Below are 22,253 nucleotides of genomic sequence, written 5' to 3'. Positions count from 1 at the left end.
AACAAAACGTAGTGTCTAGTTAAGCCTAAACTAGACAGGCTCTTTGTGGGTCCATAGAAAGCTCCAGAAGCTCCAGATTAAATCAGAATTCGGGGGAGGGGGGGTGGAATCTAAAGTACCATTTCCTAAACCCTATTCCCATTCCTACCCCAAACCATTTTCTAGTCTGATCCTGGCTCTAGAATGAGATCCAAACAGTGCTTGTTTACATAACAGAAGTAGATTTACATTGGATTCAACGTGATGACATTTCTATTATAGACCATAATGAAATTCACCAGATGACTTACACCACGAGAAAGATACGGATTTGGGAAAGGCCTGCAAGCAAATCTACTCATATCTTGCTGATCCTCTCGTCTTGATTTCAGTTGCAAAATCTATAGACATTCCCAAATAATGTGGAGCTCCGGCAGGGGAGCTGGCTTACGTGTGCAGCATGGCTGCATCCGAGCTTGGGGATGGCAAAAACACATGAGCATTATTTGCGGAAATGAGCGTGCAGAAGAGGGTTCTCAGAAGGGAAGGGAAAATAGTTCTGAGACTTCGATGATCCCTCCACACGCTGTAAACTCAATCGGCTCTCAGAGACTTGCTTGTTGTGTTTTTCTATCTTGTAAAATGTACTTGAAAAAAGATTCAACCTCTATAGCAAACATTTAACATCCAGGCCTCTGAGCAAAATTATCTACAAGTGTAAAATGAGCACAGCTCTATCCACAGAAGTCTGAGTCTACTCGAGAAGCGAGATGGCCTTTCCAGGGCTTGGATTTTCCTCCCTTTATCGGGGGCCTCAAGTCACAACCCACACCAGGAAATCTCCTCACTCCTTGACCTACAAGATGCTTCCTCCTACCTCTCTGGTTATTTTTTTTTTTTTTATGACCTTTTCAGACTCCCTCTTTTCCTTAGGTGTAAGCTCTAGGAGCCTCACACAGCTCTGCCCTCACTCCCTCCTTCTATTTAGGAAACAAGTCCTATCTTATGACTTCACTATTGCTTCTACTCCACGACTCTCAAATCTGTATTCCTTGCTGGGTTTTTCATCTACACTCTAGTTCAGGCACCCATGAGCATCTCCTCCTGGCCAGGTCAGCATCGCAAACTACATGCCCCAAACGGAACCCATGATCATTGTTCTCCATGCTCCAGCAGCCTTGGTTCGGTCACCCAGACGCAAAAGCCTGAAGCCATTCATTTGTTCATTCAATAATGACTTACGTGTGTGTCTCTCATTTCCTAGATCCTTCCTATCAACCAGAACCAGAACTTCAACCCAAATTATTCCTACTCAAAAAAACTACCTTCCTTTCTCTCTATATGTCCCATGAGATCTTCAGACTCCTTGGAACTCACTTCCCTTCTCTGGACGTCTGAAGCATTTATTGACTGTATTATCATTTGGGCACTTAAAACAATGCTTTAGACTTTTTTTTTTTTTTTAAGATTTTATCTATTTGACAGAGAGAGAGAGCAAGCACAAGCAAGGGGAGCTGCAGAGGGAGGAGAAGCAGGCTCCCCACCCAGCAGGGAGCTCTTTGTGGGGTCAATCCCAAGACCCTGGAATCATGACCTGAGCTGAGGGCAGATGCTTACCCAACTGAGCCACTCAGGTGCCTCAAACAATGCCTTGGACTTTTTACTGTTTTAAGCAGATATATTATACCTCTCAAAGTATGCTATAAGCTTCTGAATAACAGGAAGTGTGCTTATGAATTTTTTGTTAAGAATCTCCCTATCCGGGCAGCCCTGGTAGCTCAGCGGTTTAGCACCGCCTTCAGCCCAGGACGTGATCCTGGAGACCCAGGATTGAGTCCCACGTCAGGCTCCCTGCATGGAGCCTGCTTCTCCCTCTGCCTGTGTCTCTGCCTCTCTCTCATGAATAAATAAATAAAATCTTAAAAAAAAAAAAAAAAAAAAAAAAGAATCTCCCTATCCTGGCACATAAGTAAATAAGCAGACCTCTATACAATGCTTATTTCAGGGCCTGGCACAAAATAAGAGCCTGAAAATACAAGCTTAAAAATAAATATATACTCACTGAACACTTGGCAAACTGAGTAAGAATGAACTATGTGAAATGTTCCCAAGACATCAGAGCACCAGGCCCTAAATGCATATATACTGGTGGGTACATTTTTGAGTCCTGATGAGCCATGATAAACAACTTACACAGACTTAAATTATTTGGAGTGAAAATAGAACGTGGAAATGCATTAGCTACTATTTCCTTCCTTCTTCCCATCACCTTTAATAATGTAAATGTTTGGTTTAACCTCAGCTCTGTAACAGTGTGGCTGGCTGGCAGTAGGAATGGAAGTGTCAGAAAAGTGCATCTGGACTCGTGGGCCATTATAGAGGAGGAATCAGAGGGAGAGCAGGTGAATCTGACAATAAGGAAGGAAGCAGAGGCCCAGAGAGTGACTTGCTCAAGGTCACACATCTACCGGCCCAAGTTAACCTAAGGGACCTTCCTCACTTCCTACCCACCCTCCCTCTAGCCCTTGTCTGATGACACCCCCCAGCCCCAGCTGACCTTCCCTCAGCTTCAGAAACATCTTACACCCTTGCCAAGATGCTTTTTTATTACTTCTCATGGCAACCATAACCCCACAATGCAGAGCTGACCTCCCTCTACCTCTTGCGAGGACAGAAGGGCTGAGGGATTTCTATTTGTTATTTTAACTCAAACAGAAGTTAATCATTGGGGTCAGACCAAAAAAACAAGGGACCCTTCCAGCAACCCTCTCCGCAAAACCCAACACAGCCACGGGAGCCTGGCTGACCTCAGACAGATTTAGCAGCAGGGATATTTTTCCCTTTTGTTAGTCAGCAACCCCCAAGAGAACAAAATCAACCAAGGGTCACAGGGATTTGGTCGTTTAGGTTTGCTTATATCTTATTTTGGAGTGAGTGAAAAATCTAAACTGTTTCCCTTTATTCATTACTGGAAATTCAAAATTATTCAATTAAAAAAAAAAAGAATTTAAGAAATAGGTGGAGCCCAGAGGATTTTTAGAGCAGTGTAACTATTTTATAAGACACATATAATCTATCATTATACGACATCATGATGGATAGGGTCATGAGACATTTACCCAACCCACAGAAGCTACAGCACCAACAGTGAACCCAAAGGTCAACTGTGGACTTTGGGTGATTATTGGTCAGTATAGGTTCACTGAGTGTAACAAGGTATGGCTCTGGACCAGGTGCCCATAAGGGGAAGGATATGCGTGTGTGGGGGCAGGGTACCCCTGGGAAACCTCTGGACCTTCCACATAACTTCACTATGAACCCGAAACTGCTCTAAAAAATAAAATCTATTTTTTAAAAATGCAGTCTTTGTGATGAAGGAAGTCAGATATGAAAGAAGAACAGGAAAAAAGTTAAAAAAAAAAAAAAGCTGGATAAAGGGGAAGATGGAACGTGGTATCAGAAAAGCAGGAAATGGGCACCTGGGTGGCTCAGTCAGTGAAGCATCTGACTCTTTGGCTCAGGTCATGATCTCGGGGTCCTGAGATCGAGCCCCGCATCTGGCTCTCCACAAACAAGGAGACTTAAGATTCTCCTTCTCTCTCTGTCCCTCTCCTCTACACTCAGGTGTGCTCTACTTTTCTAAAAAAAAAAAAAAAAAAAAAGCAGGAAACAAAACCACATGCACTTGAAGGGTAGAGAAACTGAGAAACTGCACTGCAGTTCTAATCCCAATAAAGACTCAGAAAGGTAGTTCATGAAGAGACAGAAACACGACACATATGTTGAAAACAAATTTGACAACAGCCGCACAGAAATTTACTGTGGGGAAGTCACTATAGAGCCTTGTTTCGTATTTTCTTCTTTTTAATTCAACTGCACTTTAAGATATTCTAAAGTAGTCACATATAGCTACTGAGCATTTGACCTGTGGCTGCTATGATTGAGAAAGTGAATCTCTTACTTGACATAATTATTTTTTAAAGATTTTATTTACTTATTCATGAGAGACACAGAGAGAGAGAGAGAGAGAGAGAGGCAGAGACACAGGCAGAGGGAGAAGCAGGTTCAATGCGGGGAGCCCAATGTGGGACTCGATCCCAGGACCCCGGGATTATGCCCTGAGCCAAAGGCAGACACTCAACCGCTGAGCCACCCAGGAGTTCCTTAGTTAAACTTAAGTCTAAATTTAAAAATGAAAGTAATAGAAGTCACTCTCCATTCAACACACCTTTATTCAGTAGGACTTTTCAATCTGCTTCAAGGTCAAATCGATTCATTCTTTGCTGATAAACCAGTTTTATTAATGTGGATGTGAATATTAAAACTGGGAGGGGAGAGGTAACTCATTTTAGTTATTAAAAAACTTAAGTATGTCTGGAACAACTTATATATGTAAATCCACATTTTCCACTGTGCATTTTATGCACTCTAGATATAGATCAAGTATTTCTCATGAAAATTTAGCACCCAAATACAGAGGTATTCTAAGTGTAAAATACTCATCAGATTTTGAAGACTTAATGTAAAATATCTCATTCATAATTTTTTGCATGGATTAGCTATTGAAATCAGAATATTCTGGATTTATAGGGTTAAATAATCTCCACTATTAAATTTAATATTACCTATTTCTTTTCACTTTTTTTTAAATATGGCTACCAGAAAATTTTAAATTAGGTACGTGGCTCATATCATGTTTCTGTTGGACATCACTATTCTAAAGGAAGCAAGGGGAAGCTATTTTAAAAGATGTCTGATGGAAATCAGCCTTACCACATGCCTCCAAATCTTGCTGGAGCTTGATAGCTGAGAAGCCAGATAATAAACTGCCATGCTGATTTCTGGGATGAGGTGAACCAGGGGAGGCAGGAACCCCCTTTGGATCAAAAAGGGATGTGACAATGTTCTAAGCCCACAGAGGGAGCTTCTGCTAGGCTTCCAGCCAAGTCCAAAGGGGAGCCTCACCAGCACCCATCTTTCCAAGAACTTTCCATAAGCTAATAATACCAAATCACCAAGAGGAGGAGAAAAACTGAGATGTGGAGAGGCAGAGGGAATGCAAACTCAGGGCAGTAGAGGGTAAGAAAACAATTTGCTTCATGTAGATGATAGCAAAATGAATGGTTCACAAGGCCATGTGCTTGAAGCTGGAAATCCATCCAGGCGTTTGCAAAAGGCAGAGAAACACAGATCTAGTTCACATAGGACAGTATTCTCTCTGGGGGTGAAAATGCAATTCAATTGATTAAAAAGTTTTGCCCAGGAACACCTGGGTGGCTCAGTTAAGTGTCTGCCTCCAGCTTACATCCTGATGTCAGGGTCCTGGATGGAGCCCCAAATCGGGTCCCTGCTTAGCGGAGAGTCTCCCTTTCCCTCTCTCTCTCCCCCCTGCTTGTGTTCTCTCAAATAAATAAAGTCTTAAAAAAAAAAAAAAAAAACTTTGCCCAGAAACATTCTTAAAAGGAAAATTCGTACTCACAAATAATCTTGTCCTCACCTGTGACAGAGAAAATCATTGATTTTCTACTTTGGGAAAGTATCAGTATCAGAAGGTATCATCACCCCAGAAGAGAGAAGAGTATCTACGCTTAAGGCCAATATCCCAGTATCTCAGGACTTTAAGGCATTTGTACTAATGTAAATTTCTGATTGTCGCTAGTTTGTTGTCCTTGTTTTCCAGTTTATCATAAACTGTATCATTCTTGAAACTTGCCCCAAAGTCCAGGTGACTCTGAGCTGAAGACTGACCATGTAGATTTGGAAGCTAGATCAGTGAACACCACAGCAGAAGCTTAGAAGCTTCTAGAAGGAAGGTGTCCATCCTGAATAAGCTACCTTAGTGCTGTACACACAAAAAAAGATGAAACTCTATTCTAAAGCTGTCCGATATAGACAGCAGCCACTAGCTACATGCCCTACTGAGCACTGGAAATCTGGCTGGTCCAAACACAGACTACAAAACTTATACTGGGTTTGAGAGACCTAACACCAAAAAAATTAAAAAATATCTTACTAAAAAGTTTCTTTTAATGTTGATTATACGCTGAAGTAAAATTTTTGACTATAATAGGTTACAGAAACCATATTATCAAGGTTAATTTCATCTGGTTCTTTTGAAAAAAAAAAATAGCAAAATTTAACTCAGTGGCGACACTCTTGGTTCACGTTATAGTTCTACTGGGATAGTGTTCTCCAGTGACCAGCTTTAGCTCCCAGAAAGCAGAAGGGAGACAGCCCACGTTCACTCCCGCAAGTGAGGTGGTCGACGGTGTTCTGAAGCAAGACTCTCAAGTCCTGTGGGCAAGCCTCCTCTCCTTGCATCTTCTAGGCGCCCCCTGATGTAGAGGTTAGAACCACCAAGAAAGCTATCCTGTTGTTGGAAACCACAAGTGCACCCAGAGTGGCTAACAGTTTTCAGAATGTAGGTATTCAGAGACACTCCTTGTCTCCCCTAGTGGGTGCTGTGGGAGCCAGCAAGGTCCCCCCCACTTCATCGGTGAGGCACCAGTTCACCTAGCTGCCCTGGTGTTGCCTGTGATGCTCTCCCCAGGAATTGCCCTTGGTCAAGGGAGTCACTTTACCCAAGGTAGACCTTTTCCAAGCAGTCCCCTGCACCCAACGACTGGTCAATGTGGAGATACAAAGACCTGGACCCTTCCCTCAATTTGGGGCACTATGAAGAGCAACCCCAGACTCACAGCCCCCACGCCATTAGCAAAGGCCTCTGTTCCAACTCTCTTACCATCTAGCTGTTCCTGTTGCCCAATCCTGCTTCCCATCTTCCCTCTCAGAGCACCTCCCCCAAAATTCCCTACATGCAAAGCTCAGTCCCAAAGTCTGTGCTACGAACCAAATATTTGTGTTCCCCCCAAAATTCCAATGTTGAAACCGCACCCCCCAGTGTGATAGTATTTGGAGAGGAGGGACTTTGGGAGGTAATTAGGCCATGAGAGTGGATCAGCACTCTTATAAGGAAAGACACAAGAGATCGTTTCCTCTCTCTGCCATCTGCCATGTGCGGACACAGCAAGAAGATAACCATGTGCAAACCAGGAAGTGGGCCCTCACCACACCTCTTCAGGCACTTTAATCTCGGACTTCCAGCCTCCAAAAACTGAGAAAGCAACCATGTCTGCTTGCAGCCACCCAGTCTTTAGTATTTTTGTTACAGCAGCCTGAGCTAAGAGTCTGTGCCCCAGTGAACCCACCTAGGATATCCCCAGATGTGAAGGAAACATGACCAAAAAAGAGTATTGCATGCACATGCGTGTGCACACCCATGTGCACCGTCTAGGAATAAAGTGAGGATATCTGGGTCAGCCACACACAAAAAAGCTGAGCTGCTTACCAACTCCCTCGGGCTCTCTCAGTGGTGCTGATTACTGTCAAATGTCCGTCGGTGTCTGCTTTATTGGGCACAGAAAAGAAATCCCAACACCCAAGAGCTAACCTACACCCATGCAACTCGTCATCTCACCTACTTAGAGCCCTTTGCCAATGAGTCCAGAGATGTAGGCTTCGGCTATCCCAAAGGGGCCAATTAATTCCACGGTGTCCCTGGGCCAGACTCCTGGTAGCACGCGTGTTGTTGGGTATCAGGGCAGCTGTGGGGGAACGCAGGCCTCCGCTGGCACAAGCGCTGACCAGGTGACATAACTCACGCAGGCACACCCAGGCAGGGTCTTCTGTGACATGCCTGGGTCCACCTACTGCTTCCATCATGTAGAGGAGGGACTTTGTCTCCCAGAATGATGGCTCTCGTGGAGGCCTGGTCCCTGCCTGCTTTCTCTTCCTCTGGTCCACCATGGTCCTGGCGCTTCAGTTCAGCAGCACAGGTGTATTTTCCCACCCTCACATGCATGTTTTCCCTTCCTTCTTCTATCTTCCCCTTTGTCTGCTCTCCTTCACTTCTTCCTCTAACTTCTCCAACCTGGGAGGGGTGTAGTCAGACATGCTGGGGAGCCCTTCCACTCCCTCTCCCCCTCAGCATGAACCCTTCCTGAGATCAGAGCTCCCTCCCTCCCATCCCTTCTGACACTCCTGGGGGCCTCTGGGTGGGAGCGTTTGCTTGGCTTGCATCCCAGAGAACATTTGGAAGCCGCAATCAGCCCCACTGTAGCTCTGATCAGCATCTCTCACACTCATCAAGTTCAACTCTTGCTGGTGACTGAACAGAGAAAAAAAAAAATCCCTCTTGTGCTCTTCTGTTTGTGCTCGTTAGAAAAACCAAACAGCAGGCAAGCTTCGGGAACATCACACACCCAGGACCTGGAAGGCTGAGCCAGATCCAAGACAGGCCTGAAGCCAACAAAAAAGCAACGTGTGCTTAAGAGGAGAATATAAGATCCCAAGGGCGGGGCACCTGGATGGCTCAGTGGTTGAGTGTCTACCTTTGGCTCAGTTTTTGATCCTGGGGTCCTGGGATGGAGTCTTGCATCAGGCTCCCCAGAGGGAGCCTGCTTCTCACTCTGCCTATCTCTGTCTCTCAGGAATAAATAAAATCTTAAAAAAAAAAAAAAAAAAAGATCCCAAGGGCAAGGACCACACCCAACTTGTTCATGAGTGGATCTCAAAAGGTATCTGGCAATTTCTTTGGGCTCAGTGAGGAACTGTGAAAGAAGAAGGAGGATCCTCTCCATCAGGAGCTCCTAGGAAGTATGGTGACTGAATCACACAATCAACTTGGCATTATCGTCAGAGGGTTTTTTGGTTTTTGTTTTGTTTTGAACCATCCACTTTTTTTTTTTAATCCTTGGCTAGCCTGTGCCCCACAAGCATACTTTGAGTACTAATCCTCAAGAACCATAACTTTCTCTGGGCCTCATTACTAAAATGATAAAGTTTGATTAGATGAACTCAAATGTCACCTCTATCTACAAAATCCCATGATGAGATTAATAAGTTCAAGATAAATGCTTTTACGGATGGTTATAAATTCTGTTCTGTCTACATATGGGCTGAGAGTACATCACATAATTTACATCTGACTATGCTTTACTGGAAACTAAAGTTCAGAAGGGAATTAGAACCACGAATAGCTTTTCCCAGCCTACTGGGTATGCTTCAACGTGGGCACAGGAACCATCTTTCAAGCAAGCATTCTACACCAACCAGGAAACTGTTATTACCATATTTCTTATCATGATAAATCAGAAAGCTTTATCCAATGATTCTGAATTTGGGAGAGGTTATTCCCAGCCTCACGAAATTTCAATCACAGATGAAGACGTGCAACTGGAAGTCCATTTGGCATAGAAACACCCCACAACAGTCTAGCTAGTATTAATGTAATAATTAATACTAATACATAATTAATGTAGATAATATTAAAATGAAAATGGGTAAGGTTTCTTTTACACAGTCTTGGAATTTGGTGGCATGTGTTCAGGGAGTGCCAACTCATTTGAATATTTGCCTAATTAGGAAGGTAAATCTGCTGCTCCTGCTGCCAGCAATCACACCGTGCATTTCAAAGCCAAATATAAATGCCTTTTGTATCACCCACTGTTTTTGGATTATACACCTCCCACGTCTGTCCCTCCAGTAGCACAGACAAAGCAGAACTGACCAAACTGTCTCTCTTCTTGGTCTGTCCTCCACTCTCTCACCAAGGCTTGGCTCTGCCACAAAGAATAGAGTGCAGATGGCACAGAACTATTTGGTAGTGGGGGGGTGGGGGAGGTTGCATAAGGTATGAGAGGACACAAAGAAAAAGAAGATTTTATGAACCCAAATGTGGAGAAATACAATGGTCATGCAAACCCCCAGACCAAGTTTTGTATCTAGAGGATGCAGTCACATGTGATCCTGCTGGAAATGTGTCAAGGCTAGCCGGGACCTGAAACAAAGTCCTGCGTCCCTGAGTGTTACCCTTCCTTCAGTCTCTCCTTCCATCATAAAGCCTTGTGCATTCTCCATTCTAGTCACATGGGACTCCCCGCCAGCATCCAGGTCTCCAAGACTGCTCAAGCTGCTACACTGGTCTGCAAAGTCTTTGTTACCCACATTTGTCTGGGAAGTCCTAGCCATTCGTCAAAGTCCTATTTGAATCTTAGCTCCCATAACACTCAGTGGATCATCCCAACCTCAGTAAAATGATCTCCCCTTCTCCCATCTTTTATGGCATCTGATTTTCCCAGCGTGTCCTTTATTGAAGTCATTTATGTATGACTATAGATACCATAAATTGTAATGGAGTACAGAGGCAGCACCTTATTCATGTTTCAACACCAACAATGCATGTCACAGGGTCCATATAGAAGCAAGAAGCAGGCTGTAGAAAGGAAGCAGGTAGTGCCCCTTGGTGCCATCTGCACCAGACAGATTTCAGGACCAGTGTTCCTAGGGAGACAAACACCTTATGCCCTAGGGCAGGAGCTTTCCATCTTTAGCTAGCAGACAAAACTCTTTAGAATTTGTTAAAGTACAGAGTCCTAGACTGTCTGCTTATGAATTTAATTCAGTGGTTTGAACTGACAGGGAAGCATTTGGTTTGTTGCACGGGGTGAGAGGGAGGCGTTTGCAAGCCCACTCAGGTGATTCTGATGCTGACGGTCCTGGGGTCGACAATTTGGAAATTCTGTCCTGGGGAAATATTTCATGGGCTAGGCACAGATGCACAATGAAGTCAAAGAAGTTGAACTAGGTGCTGCCAATTTTTCAGAAAGGAGCAGTGCTTTTTGGTAGAGAACTCCTAGGAATCCATGTAACTCCCAAGATCCTTTGGACAAGCAAAAGATACAAATCAAAGTGCTCTGGGCTTGCCAAACACTGAGCTCCCTGGAAGGATCTGAGCAACGAGAGGCTAAGACCCTTCCCTGATAGAACACAGACCCAGGGCAACATGGAAGTCATAATACTCCCAAGTCAAGCTTTCAAAGTCTGGCTGTGTTGAGACGTAGGGGAACCCCCAAGAGGGGCCAGATTGAAATGAAAGAAAAGCCATGGTGAACCATCACTTGGAGAAAGGTGTCCAGGGCTAATATGGAAAATAGGGAAACTTCTGCCTCAGAACAGAGGTCACCCAGCTGAGAGTAATGTCATTTCTACCCTCTACAATTCTGAGTAGGCACCCTCATGCTTCAGGCTAACCCTATACCCACAACTTCAATCTCAGGCTTCTCAACTTCTTTTAATCAAACATTCCTCATGGGCAGCCCAGGTGGCTCAGCGGTTTAGCGCCGCCTGCAGCCCAGGGTGTGATCCAGGAGACCTGGGATCTAGTCCCACATCGGGCTCCTTGCATGGAGCCTGCTTCTCCCTCTGCCTGTGTCTCTGCCTCTCTCTCTCTCTGTGTATCTCTAATGAATAAATAAATAAAATGTTTAAAAAAAAAAAACATTCCTCATGCCCGAGGGCTCCTGGGTGGCTCAGTTGGTTGAACATCCCACTCTTGATTTCAGATCAGGTCATGATCCCTTTTGTGCAAACTGCAAAATGTAGATAAATTTCAAACCTTCTTGGCAGCCCTTTTGTTCTTTTCTTAAGCTCAGTGATAGAGCTGGGGGTCAGAAGAGCCAAAATCACTGCAAAGAAGCCAGAAACTTGTAAAGGCACTGGCCATTCATTGCACAAATACACAGTGAGTACCTTACCTTCTCTGTATGTGCCAGCTCTGTTCTAGGTCCAGGAGATACCAGATACAAACAGGACAATATGTCCTTCCCCTTGGAGTTCCCAAAGTATCAACCAACTCCAAGGGCCATAAAACCCCAAATGTTCCTGAACCTATGTAAGCTACTGGAGTTCATTTTCTGAACACCCCTTAGGGCTTGTGCCTCTGACTGTCAATCTCTTTAGTCCTGAGAGTGAAATCCTAAAGAGGAAGCAATTGATTAAATGGGGTAGGGGGTGGGACTTGACATAAAGAGGAGCCCTTGGTCAAGTGGCACACGTACTAAAGGTGGATTGATTTGGATGGGAAAAAATAGGTAATAGGAAAGTAAAGACAAAGCAAATGAAGAGAGAACTTGGAAAAATGGGTAACACAAATGGCTAATAACCATTCAACCCTTCTCATAATCGGAGAAATGAAATTATCAAAAACAAGTAACTATTTTTCATCAAATTAGAATATACTTGAATGAAAAAAGAATTTCCAATAGAGGTAAAATTAGGTTAAGACCAAACCAGCTAGAATTTTCTGGAAAGCAATTTGGCATTATAGATCAAGAACTTAAAAAAATGCATGTGACTTTTGAGCCAGTAATCTCTGTTTTAGGAGTTTATCCTCAAATTATCAAAAATATTGTCAAAGATGTGTGCACAAGGATTAGCAATATGGCATTATCCTTAACAGCCCCAACTAGCACAACATAAACGTTTAACTGCAGAGGTAAGGTTAAGTAAATTACGTGTATCTGTATGGCAGATTATTATGATGCCATTAAAATTGGGTTTGTGAAGAGTTCTGATGACAAAAGGAAATGTTAAAAATTATAAACCAAACTTGGGATACCAAATTATATATAAAGTATTATTTACATCATGTAAAGAAATGCTAAAGGATACATGACCTATCAGCATTTGCCTCTTGGTGGTGGAATTGTAGATGTTCTCCTGCTCTGTTACACTTTTCTGTCAGATTTTTCTGTTACATTTTGATAAGAGAAATAAAATCAGTCGATAACAAAAAGAGATAAAACAGAGGAGGGGTGAATGTTCATCTAATGAAGAAAAAAGGACTGGAAGCAGGGTGGCTGGTTCTGGGGCTGGATTAGGACAGAGACTTAAAGGATTCGGATGATGGGCAAATGCTTGCTGCCCAGAATAGCCTTTGGGGACAAGGTCTGTTGCAGATTTCATCCCTCCTTTCAAGATTAACCAGCATTAATGTTAGCTTTCAATCTCCATGACAACTCTTAAATAAACTTGGCTTGAGTCTATGGCTTTTTAAAAATTTCACTTGGTTCCCACCATTTTCAGCTTCCCAAGCTGAATCCTAGCTAGTCCTACAAACCCCATAAATTGAGCTATGGAAAAAAAAATGTTCTAAGAGAACCATAGCATTTTTTCAAAATTATTTCAGAAAATCCTTCACAGTGAATCAAATTCATCTCCTTCCCCAAAAAACATAGTACTGTTATCAATTGGCTCTAGATGTTCTCTTTGGAGATGCCATCTCACTGAAGGAGATGAATTAGATAGTCCTGGAAAGCTTCTAAATGGGTTCCCTGTCTGTTCAGCACTTACCTTGTGCACAGTATATTATAAATACTTAATGATGAGGCTGACGATAATGACCACATTGATCAATAGTGAGCATGGAGATAGCATTTCATTTCCATGCACCACCAGGATGGCTGTCAGGGGAATGGAGGAAAGATCCCACGTGTAGAAGAGACACTTGGCTACTCCTCTCCCGCATTCTTCATTCACCCATTGGCTATCCCCTACTGATGGCCACTCAGTTTCCCTGGAGTGGGAGTTGAGGTTGTTATAAGACAGAGTTGGGGTTTCTGGCAGCTGATCTGGAGGGTGCCAGCCATTTCCTCACCAGTGTCCCTTGGCCATGCAATTTTAATAAGCTCAACCTAAAGAAAGGAAAAAGGAGCCTGGGATCATGCTGAATTATTCATGGATCCAAGTGAGTAAGGCCGAAGATCCCCACTTTCTAAGAGTATATAATAGCTACTCATTGATTCCACCCCTCTACAATCCCTAGGTGAGAATCCAGTCTTTAAAATCAAAATACAAGAAAATCCAACCATCTTCTCAAATCTGAGTTCATGAGTGATTAGTGAATTGTGTTGCAGTTGATAATTCTTGAGAATTCATTCTTGAGAATAATTTTTAAGAGCTTGGCATATTTAAATATATTTAAATGTAATATATGTGTGTATATGTGTGTGCGTGTGTGTGTGTGTATACATACATACATAAGAACTAATTCTTATAGATAAATGACCATGATCAAAGGGGTCTTGTTTAATAGCAGAATGAAAATGCTTGTTAGCCTTGAGATTCCAAGGGAAAGAGAAATAGAATTCATGCATTTACAATATGCCAAAGTTGAATTAGCTTTTGAAGCTAATAAGTATATTTCCATGTATGAAAAGAGAAATGTAAGCACAATAAAATATAGTTAATTCTTCTCTATGCTTCCAAAAAAGCTCATTTTCCATGCCCCTAGTTAGTGCTGATAAGTGTTCTTGGAGATAAAGATGGCTGTCATGCAGGGAAGGAGTGAGTCAGAACTTTGTCCACTTGTTTGAACTTTGTCCACACACCTCAGAATCTCAGCCCTCCCCTCAGGCACACCCACTCAGCATGTAGCCTCACCTCCTTATGTGATCAAGTGTCAGAGATCCACAGCAGGGATATCTCCCAGGCCGGGAGATCTCACGACCCATCTCCACCCATTTCCACCCATCCCATACATACTGACAGATGCATTTGCTAAAGCATCATTAAGTCCCACTGCTCACACCATGTGGTTCTCCCATGAGTTAGCTCGGTAACCTTTGTAAGGCTCAGTGTCCTCATCTGTAAGACAGACATAATAAGAATACGCTCCTCACAGGACAGTTGGGGTTTAAGTAAAATAACACATATCAGGGCCATGTTAAGCACTCAATAAGTGGTAGTAATGTCATGAGAGTGTTAGCTCCATGAGGGTAGAAATGGCTGTTTCTTTCATCTGGTGCCTAGGACAGTTCCAGCGAATGGTAGGAACTCAAGGTTAAATAAACTTGGCCTGAGTCTATGGCTTTTTAAAAATTTCATTTTCAGCTTCCCAAGTTGAATCCTAGCTGGTCCTACAAATCCCATAAATTGAGCTATGGAAAAAAAATGTTCAAGGTTAATGAGTGAAGTATTTTTAGGGCCACTTTAAGTGCTGCTACTCCTGACCCATCGTCCTGGGCTGAGATGGTCTCTTCCTCCTCTACACGCTGCTGACAGCACTTGGTTTGTCCACATCCCATAGCACCACCCCTGCCATCCTGACTTCTGTCCCTGCTCTAGGTTCTCTGGTAGACTGTAGGTCCCCTGAAGACCCCTCCTTCACTGCCCAGTTGTACATATCACAGGCCCTCTGTAAACCCTGGTCATGAAGGTCCCACCAGGTCATTCCAAGAATGACCACAGATGGCTCTTCATTAACCAGAGCACAAAGCTCTGACCAGGAACTGCACATACTTAGGATCCCAGCCCTTCTTCACTTAACAAGGAAATGGAACAGTCTTTTTCTTTTTTAATTGCACATTTTCTATTAGCTCTGCCAAGCTAAACAGTAACTAGATTTCAAACCTTAATCATAAATCAGAAGTCCCTACTCTTTTGATGTGAAGTCACATTTACTTCCAGGAAATGGAAAGATCCTTTTGGGTAGGAGCTGATGGCGATGGGGGTTGGGGGTGGGGGGCAGAAACATGCAATGCTACCGTGACTGAGGGTCAGAACCAGACCGGGACAGCATAGGAGGGGGAGCTGGCTCTACATGGGCATTTCCCCTCAACTCAGGGCCTGAAGGAACACACCTTTCTTTCTGCACTACCTCCAAGACAATCTGCCCAGAGCTCTGTCAAGGTAGCCTTTGTATAGCTCCTTTTCCTGGTTTCCCTGGCAACTGTGCAGCATCTAGAAGATCCAGGAGGGAGGTGGTGGGATGGAGTGGCATGTGGACTGTGAATACTGATGTCATCCCACATGGTGTTACCACCACACCCTTGTTAGGAGTCTCTAAGCCTCAGAAGGTCTCATACAGGGCAGCCCCGGTGGCGCAGTGGTTTAGTGCCGCCTGCAGCCCAGGAGACCATGAATCGAGTCCCACGTCAGGCTCCCTGCGTGGAGCCTGCTTCTCCCTCTGCCTGTGTCTCTGCCTGTGTCTCTGCCTCTGTGTGTGTGTGTGTGTCTATGAATAAATAAATAAAATCTTAAAAAAAAAAAAGAAGGTCTCATACACACACACCCCGATTGCTCATTTCTAATTTGCTGCTAGGAGCCCAAGCAAGGAACCTCAGGGAAATCTTACATAATTAGTCTCATTTTATCAACGTGAACTGAGAGGAGGACTAAGAATGAATGATACCTAGAGCCAAGGATGCTTGCGGTCTCTTGGTTGGATTTCTGGATTTCAGATAAGCCTACACAGGATGCACCATGGGGCATTAATTAATTTTGTATCACCAGCTGGTGATAGGCTGAGAACAAGGGACCAAAGAGGAGTCTGTGCTTTCACCCCATGGACAGTGTCTGGTTCGAGGACCCAGACAGATGCAGAAAGAAGAGAGGGGGTGAGACCATTCAGAGGCAAGCTGCCCAGAAAATAGAAAGACAGCCTCCAGCTTTGAAATGAGTTCTGTTCTCAATCCTCATTTAAAAGTTAGTTAGTTAGAATTCAGAACCCATTTCCAGAGAAGTCATGTCTGTTATAAATGATCGAGTTTCCAGGCTAGTCCACAAAAGCCTATTTAACTCATAATGTAGATAAAATACTATACATTTGCAATGAAAAGCAATAGAAAAAAAGACCTGTTGTGATACCAGTAATTAAATGGAAAAAAAAAACAGAAGTGGAAAATAAATAGCTTTCTTTCATTTCTTTTGAATACTTGAGCTCTTGCGTGGAAGGGTGGCTCGCCTGGCAGCTCACAGGGAGGGAGCTTTACTTACTTTAGATAAGGAGGAGGGGGGTGTCACTGATGGTAAGAGAGGGGGAGGATGAAGTAGGGCTGTCCTGAGGATAATGAAAATAAGAAAGTACACCTGAGAAAGTGGGCAGAGAGAAGAGAAGAGAATGTGAGTAGGCTTGTCTAATAAGGTATAGGTAAGGGATCCTTGGGGTGAGGAAAGAGCATGAATTTTACAGTCACCAAGGCCAGGATTCTAGTTCCACCTCTGTCTCTTACAGGCTAGAGCTCTGGGCGGGGTGCTCCATCTGAGTATCAGTCACTTTACTGGCAACCTCAAAAAAAAAATCACTTCAATCAAACACCTGCACAGTGGATACTGTGTGTACTGCCCAGAACTCTCATCATGGAAGGATCTGCTGCCCTGGTTCTGGGAGAGTTGTTGGCCTTCAGGGGTCAGCCCCTCCTGGGGATTACTCAGAGAGCTATGGCCCAAAGCTGCCCCTATTCTGGTGAGCCTACAACCAAGAAGTAAGCAGTGTGGGAGGCTGAAGGCCCAACCACCTCAATCCCATTGCAGAAACTCTGAAGGGCCACTTATATGACCAGAGTTCCTATTGGGGTGGGGGTGTCACTTGCCCTGCATTATAGCTTGATTTCTCCCTCTGTCAAACCCTGCTCTGTCCCTTCCTTACCATAGAAGTGGGTCCTAAGGACATGCCTTTAATAAACATCCTCCCACAAAACTCCACCTCAAAATCTTCCCAGGGAACCCAACCTGCAACAACCTGGCCCTGATTTGGCACAGGTAATGATGAGACAACATCCCTGCTACCTCTCCTTATCTGCACATGGCACGGACCAGCAGAAAAGCCTAAGAACAACCCAGTTAGCTCTGGGATTGGGACTTCTGGGAGCCCAAGGGCAGTGTAGCAAGTAAGAATCTGGGTGATTCAAGGGAATGTGCATTCCTAACAGCCTGAAAATGGTTGTAAGGGTTTGTTTTTCATGTGCGATTGTTCATAATCAACAGTTTATAATTTGGAATCTAAGAAATCTGAGGATTGTTTGGAACTACCCTGGCTGATATGGTAGCTACTTGGTCATGTGTGATAATTTAAATTTAAATTAAGTTAAATCAGACACTCAATTGCTTGGTTGCACTAACCCTATTTTAAGGGCCCAATAGTCAGATGTGGCTTAAGGCTAAGTATATTGGGAAATACAGATTTATAGATCATCTCCATCATTACAGGAAGTCCTTTTGGGTGGCCCTGGTTGGAATGTTGAATTACAAAGAATCTAAGAATGTTTTAATTGTAGTCTATACCAACCTTCCATGGAAGACTCCTAAGATAGATAAGCATAGAGAGTGAAGCAAGACAAGTAACACCCTATTTTTGGCTCAGGCTTAGCTCCACCTCCCACCTTCTACACACAGAATTATAGTTTCACATGAGCAAGGCTGAATTCCATGGAGAACTACTGTAGGTAAGCCTGAATTACCCAGAACCAGGCAAGCCTCTTGGCCTACTAGGATCTCCAAGTTCAAATCAGAGTCAGCTATCCGCAAAAGACAAGAATGCAAATGGCAGAAAACATCAACCTGAAGGTCTAACTAGGGCAGGAGTCCGCTCCCACAATTATCTCAGAGGACCAAACATTTTAGCTCAGCCCAGCAAATCGATCAACTAAAACAATGGCCTCCAAAAAATAAAGAAATTAAAAGTCCTTAAACCTGATCAACCTATGCAGCCTTTCTTCTTAGTCATGAACAGAGAAATGTGGGGTTTGTCGTAGCAGCCAACGCTGCCAATCACTAAATATGACTTGATCAGCAATGCCAGAGTCTCAGACTGAGCAATGCTTCATCATCTCTAGGGTGACCCTACCGACTCCACCCTACCTTCACCTTGGATCTGGTTCTTGCCTTCTGCCCACCCCCTTGGACCTGGCACTTTAGATCCTCAAAGTTTCCCTAGAACCTCTGTTGTCAGGACTCAAGTTCCATCTTCTCCCCATGGTCATGGCTACGGAATAGTCCCACTAATGCTCATGCCCAGCCCTGCCTCTCAAGGGAACTCAGACCAGCAGAGCTATAGCTCCCTTTCACCCAACTGGTAGGTTACAGACCATCTTCAAGGCCTATCTATCTCCCTGCAATTCTTGGTCATTCTTGGTCGGTAACAGAGAACAGTAGTATCCATGACCACAGTCAGGACCACCCTAAAGCCCATCGTGAGCACAGAGCTGAAAATAAGGAGCATCCTTTTCCCCCCAGAATAGGAATATCATGCCTCTCCCTCAACCCTAACCACATCAACTATCCTCTTCCTAGACCCTCCTCCTTGCCTTATATCTCCAACACTCTTGAGGTATCCACTTTGGGGATATATATTTTCAGTTCAGGAACAGAAGAGCATCTGATCACAGTACATACTGGAAATTGCAGCCTTCCTGAAAGGCAGGGCTGAGCTACTACAGTCAGGAGAGTCGTTTCCATGCTCCCCTCAACGATTTCAGTACAAATGTACTCACAGCATATTTATCTTCAAAGCTTTGAAAATGTTACTTCTCAGACACTTAGTATGTAAATCCTCTTTTAGAGACTCCTGCTATTGTCTAAACCGCATTCTTATTGGACACAACTGATAAATTAGGAGGCTGCCTCTGCTACTGCTATACCACTAAGGATCTCAAACACTGATGATTTTCTGCTCTAAAATTCCTTTCACAATATGCCACACTGTTGCCATTCAGCACATAATCCTCTCAGCCACTTCCTACTCCCACACTGCGAACACCTGATGCAGGCTCCCATCTCACACACACCTGTGCAGCCAGCAAACCCACAACAGACCCACTAACACGTGCTGTCACATAGGAGGCAAACACCCACACAGCCTGTGCGGGGTTCACCAGAAAAGCCCCTGAGTCCAGGAAAGGTCATTTTAGTGCCTTTCCTCCACACCCTATGGGGATCTCAACACCTGGTACATCTCTGCATTCCTATAATAGTACCTAACACCGCCTGGTATCAGGCTTTGCAAAGATACCGACTGATGTCACATGAATTTTATTTATTTTTAACTTTATAACAACTCGCAAGACAGGTATCATTACGTCTGTTTTACAGATGAGTGTATTGGGTTGAAAACACTTACACAGTTTGCCTGGGGTCATATACCTAGACAGTGACAGAGATGGAACTCAATCCAATGTCCCCTAGCTTCAGTGGAGCTTGAAGCCGGTTTCTGAATGAAGGAGAATGGAACAGAGGTTTCGGTCTAGATATTAGGAGAATGCTAATAGCACACATAATGCAGAAAGACAGACAAGGAGAAAGAGAATATACCTCCTCTTCTATGCTAGTTTATTCAATTAACAAACAAATATGGAGAAAAAGTGAATTACCAGAGCTCTAACAGAAAACAGACACAGACAAGAAACACAACAAACAATATACAAATAGGTTAAAAGTCATTCTCCTATGTGAGAGCTTGTGCTAAATGCAGTATTTCCTCTCCCAACTCCCATCCAAGGCCTACCCACGCTCTGTCCTCCAGAGCCATCAGTGAGCACCACTACAGTCCCCACCAATACACATACACACACCCCAAGCGTTCTCAAACTTTAGGGATTCTGATTCAATAGGCCAGGGCTGGGGCCCATGACTTTGCATTTCTTACGAGCTCCTAGATGACACTGATGGTCCATGGACCACATTTGATGTGCTGGTCTAGACTTGGAGAGGTCCTTTACCACAAAATACAGAACTTAAGGACTTTTCCTGCTAAGTCATGCTGATACCCAATGCCTCTCCCCTGCCTTCCCCATCATCCTACCATCTTCAGCAGCAGCCTGACCTCCAAAGCCCAGGACCAATCCCGATCACAGTTTGAGACTGCTGCTTTTACTATCATGATCTTCCATCTTGTTCAAGGCGTGACACCCTTGACCTGTGTATCCCAGATCTTAAAAGTGGGCTTTGCTCAGGCACTAGTCTCTATTCCTTCTTCGAACTCCCTAACACACTCAACTTTCTGTAGAGGTGGGGCATGTAGAGTTGGATCATTGTAGTCCTGAATCCCCAGAGAAGCACCCACGATATTCATACCTACTGACCCATTGCCTCAATGACAAGTGTCTGCTGCCCAGACTATCCTATGCCTCACCCACTTGCACTGTTGCTGAGCTGTCCCTGCTCACTGGAATACTCAGCTTCTGGTGTCGTTCCTCCCCCAACGACTGTAAAGTTCGCCTGGACAGTGAGTGCTGATCATCTTAGCTGTTGGAAAGAAGAATCATAAGTCACACTGAGCTTCCTATTCAACATCCAGAGCCAGGACAGTTTCCCCAGAGAGGCCAACAGGCAGATCCTAGACCCTCCGCATTTCTCCCTTGCTGTGAAACAACAACAACAACAAAAAAAAAAAAAAAAAAAAAACAGGCCTTGCCTCAGTGACAGAGTAGTTTGGGCTGATATTTTGCTTTTAGGCCCTCTACAATGAATTCTTGCCGACTCAAGTGTGGAGTTCGAGGGCCATGATGTGGGCACGTCAGTAGCATTAGCCTGCACACTATGGGTAGTCAATAAACAGTACACAACAAGCAGTTTGATCCCTTGCCAGGTTGGCACCTGGAAATATATCACCCAATTTGGAAAGCAGAATACCTTTTAATAGCCCCTCCAGCACCTAATGTAGAGCTTCTCCATCAATATTGAATGAGAGAATGAACAAATGGGCGAAGGATGCCAGTGGAGTTGTGCCCCGTTCTCCTTGGTGGTGTCTGTATCACTATCCTCGGCCAGAAGAAAACAACTTCCAATCTGCAGAGGCTGAGAGAATGCCTCTAGGCCAGACTTCCAACTAATTCCCAGCACAAACTTGGACCAGCACGTTCAGACGAACTGTGGTTAAAAACCGCAATTACACCAACATGGGGGTTCTCAGGTTGGCTTCAGTACATAGGTCATCTGCACGCCTTTAACAGAAAGGTTTGTATCCTACTCCACTCCACCTTTTACTCCAGGCTTCCTTCCTTCCCAGTCCTGAGGTCATCTCAAAAATAAACCCCTGTCCCATCCACTCCATCCCCATCCCACCCCTAGCCAGGCCAGCCACTAAGTAGGCGGGAGTGAGAGCACACGATCATTTTAAGGATCTCCACACTACCGCTACCTTTAACCACTTCAACGGTCATCCCTTTGGGTTGGGTCTTTCGGAAAAAAAAAAAAATTTTTTTTAATGCGATCCGGGGAAGTAATCCAAGAAGACATGAACACCTTCGCACCAAACAAGTTCATCAAATTTTTGACAGGCAGGGGAAGCCATGAAGAAAAGGTGTGTGCTGGCAGGAGTCACTGCTGCAAGGGCCGGTACAGGTGCAAAGGCACATTACAGGGGGTTTGTGTCCTCCGCCTGGCTTGCTGCAGAAAAACCACGGGAGCTCTAGGAGGACAGGCACAGAGCAGCCCGCGAGTAACCCCAAAAGTTTACAACACTCCCCATAAGGACCGGGCGGGGCAGAGAGACAAAGATGGTTTGCAAAAAAAAAGCAAAGACTTTAGGACACCAAGTGACATACGGTGTTGCCCTGATGATTGAGTTCCTATGTTACCAAGTTTTTGCAGTTCTGGGGACGGTTTCTTGCTAGGCATGACCCCCACGGATGCCAGTCTTGCAAGCAAGAGGCAGCTCG

At 44.2% G+C, this 22,253-nt stretch overlaps 1 protein-coding gene and 1 long non-coding RNA gene across 2 annotated transcripts in view; both read right to left on the bottom strand.

The window, feature by feature from the left end:
* Positions 1 to 22,253, bottom strand: part of TMEM178B (transmembrane protein 178B) — a 344,335-nt gene that overhangs the window by 202,942 nt on the left and 119,140 nt on the right. The gene's annotated exons all lie outside the window — the stretch shown is intronic.
* LOC140604436 (uncharacterized) lies at positions 10,026 to 18,515 on the bottom strand. The gene is made up of 3 exons (XR_012007326.1): positions 18,457 to 18,515; positions 13,171 to 13,511; positions 10,026 to 10,699 (listed from the first exon to the last, which is right to left on the bottom strand). It is a non-coding gene; the product is annotated as an uncharacterized lncRNA (long non-coding RNA).

The sequence above is a fragment of the Canis lupus genome, chromosome 15 (assembly GCF_048164855.1).
Source record: "Canis lupus baileyi chromosome 15, mCanLup2.hap1, whole genome shotgun sequence".
Taxonomy (NCBI): Eukaryota; Metazoa; Chordata; class Mammalia; order Carnivora; family Canidae; genus Canis; species Canis lupus.
This window is presented reverse-complemented; position numbering and strand designations above follow the sequence as displayed.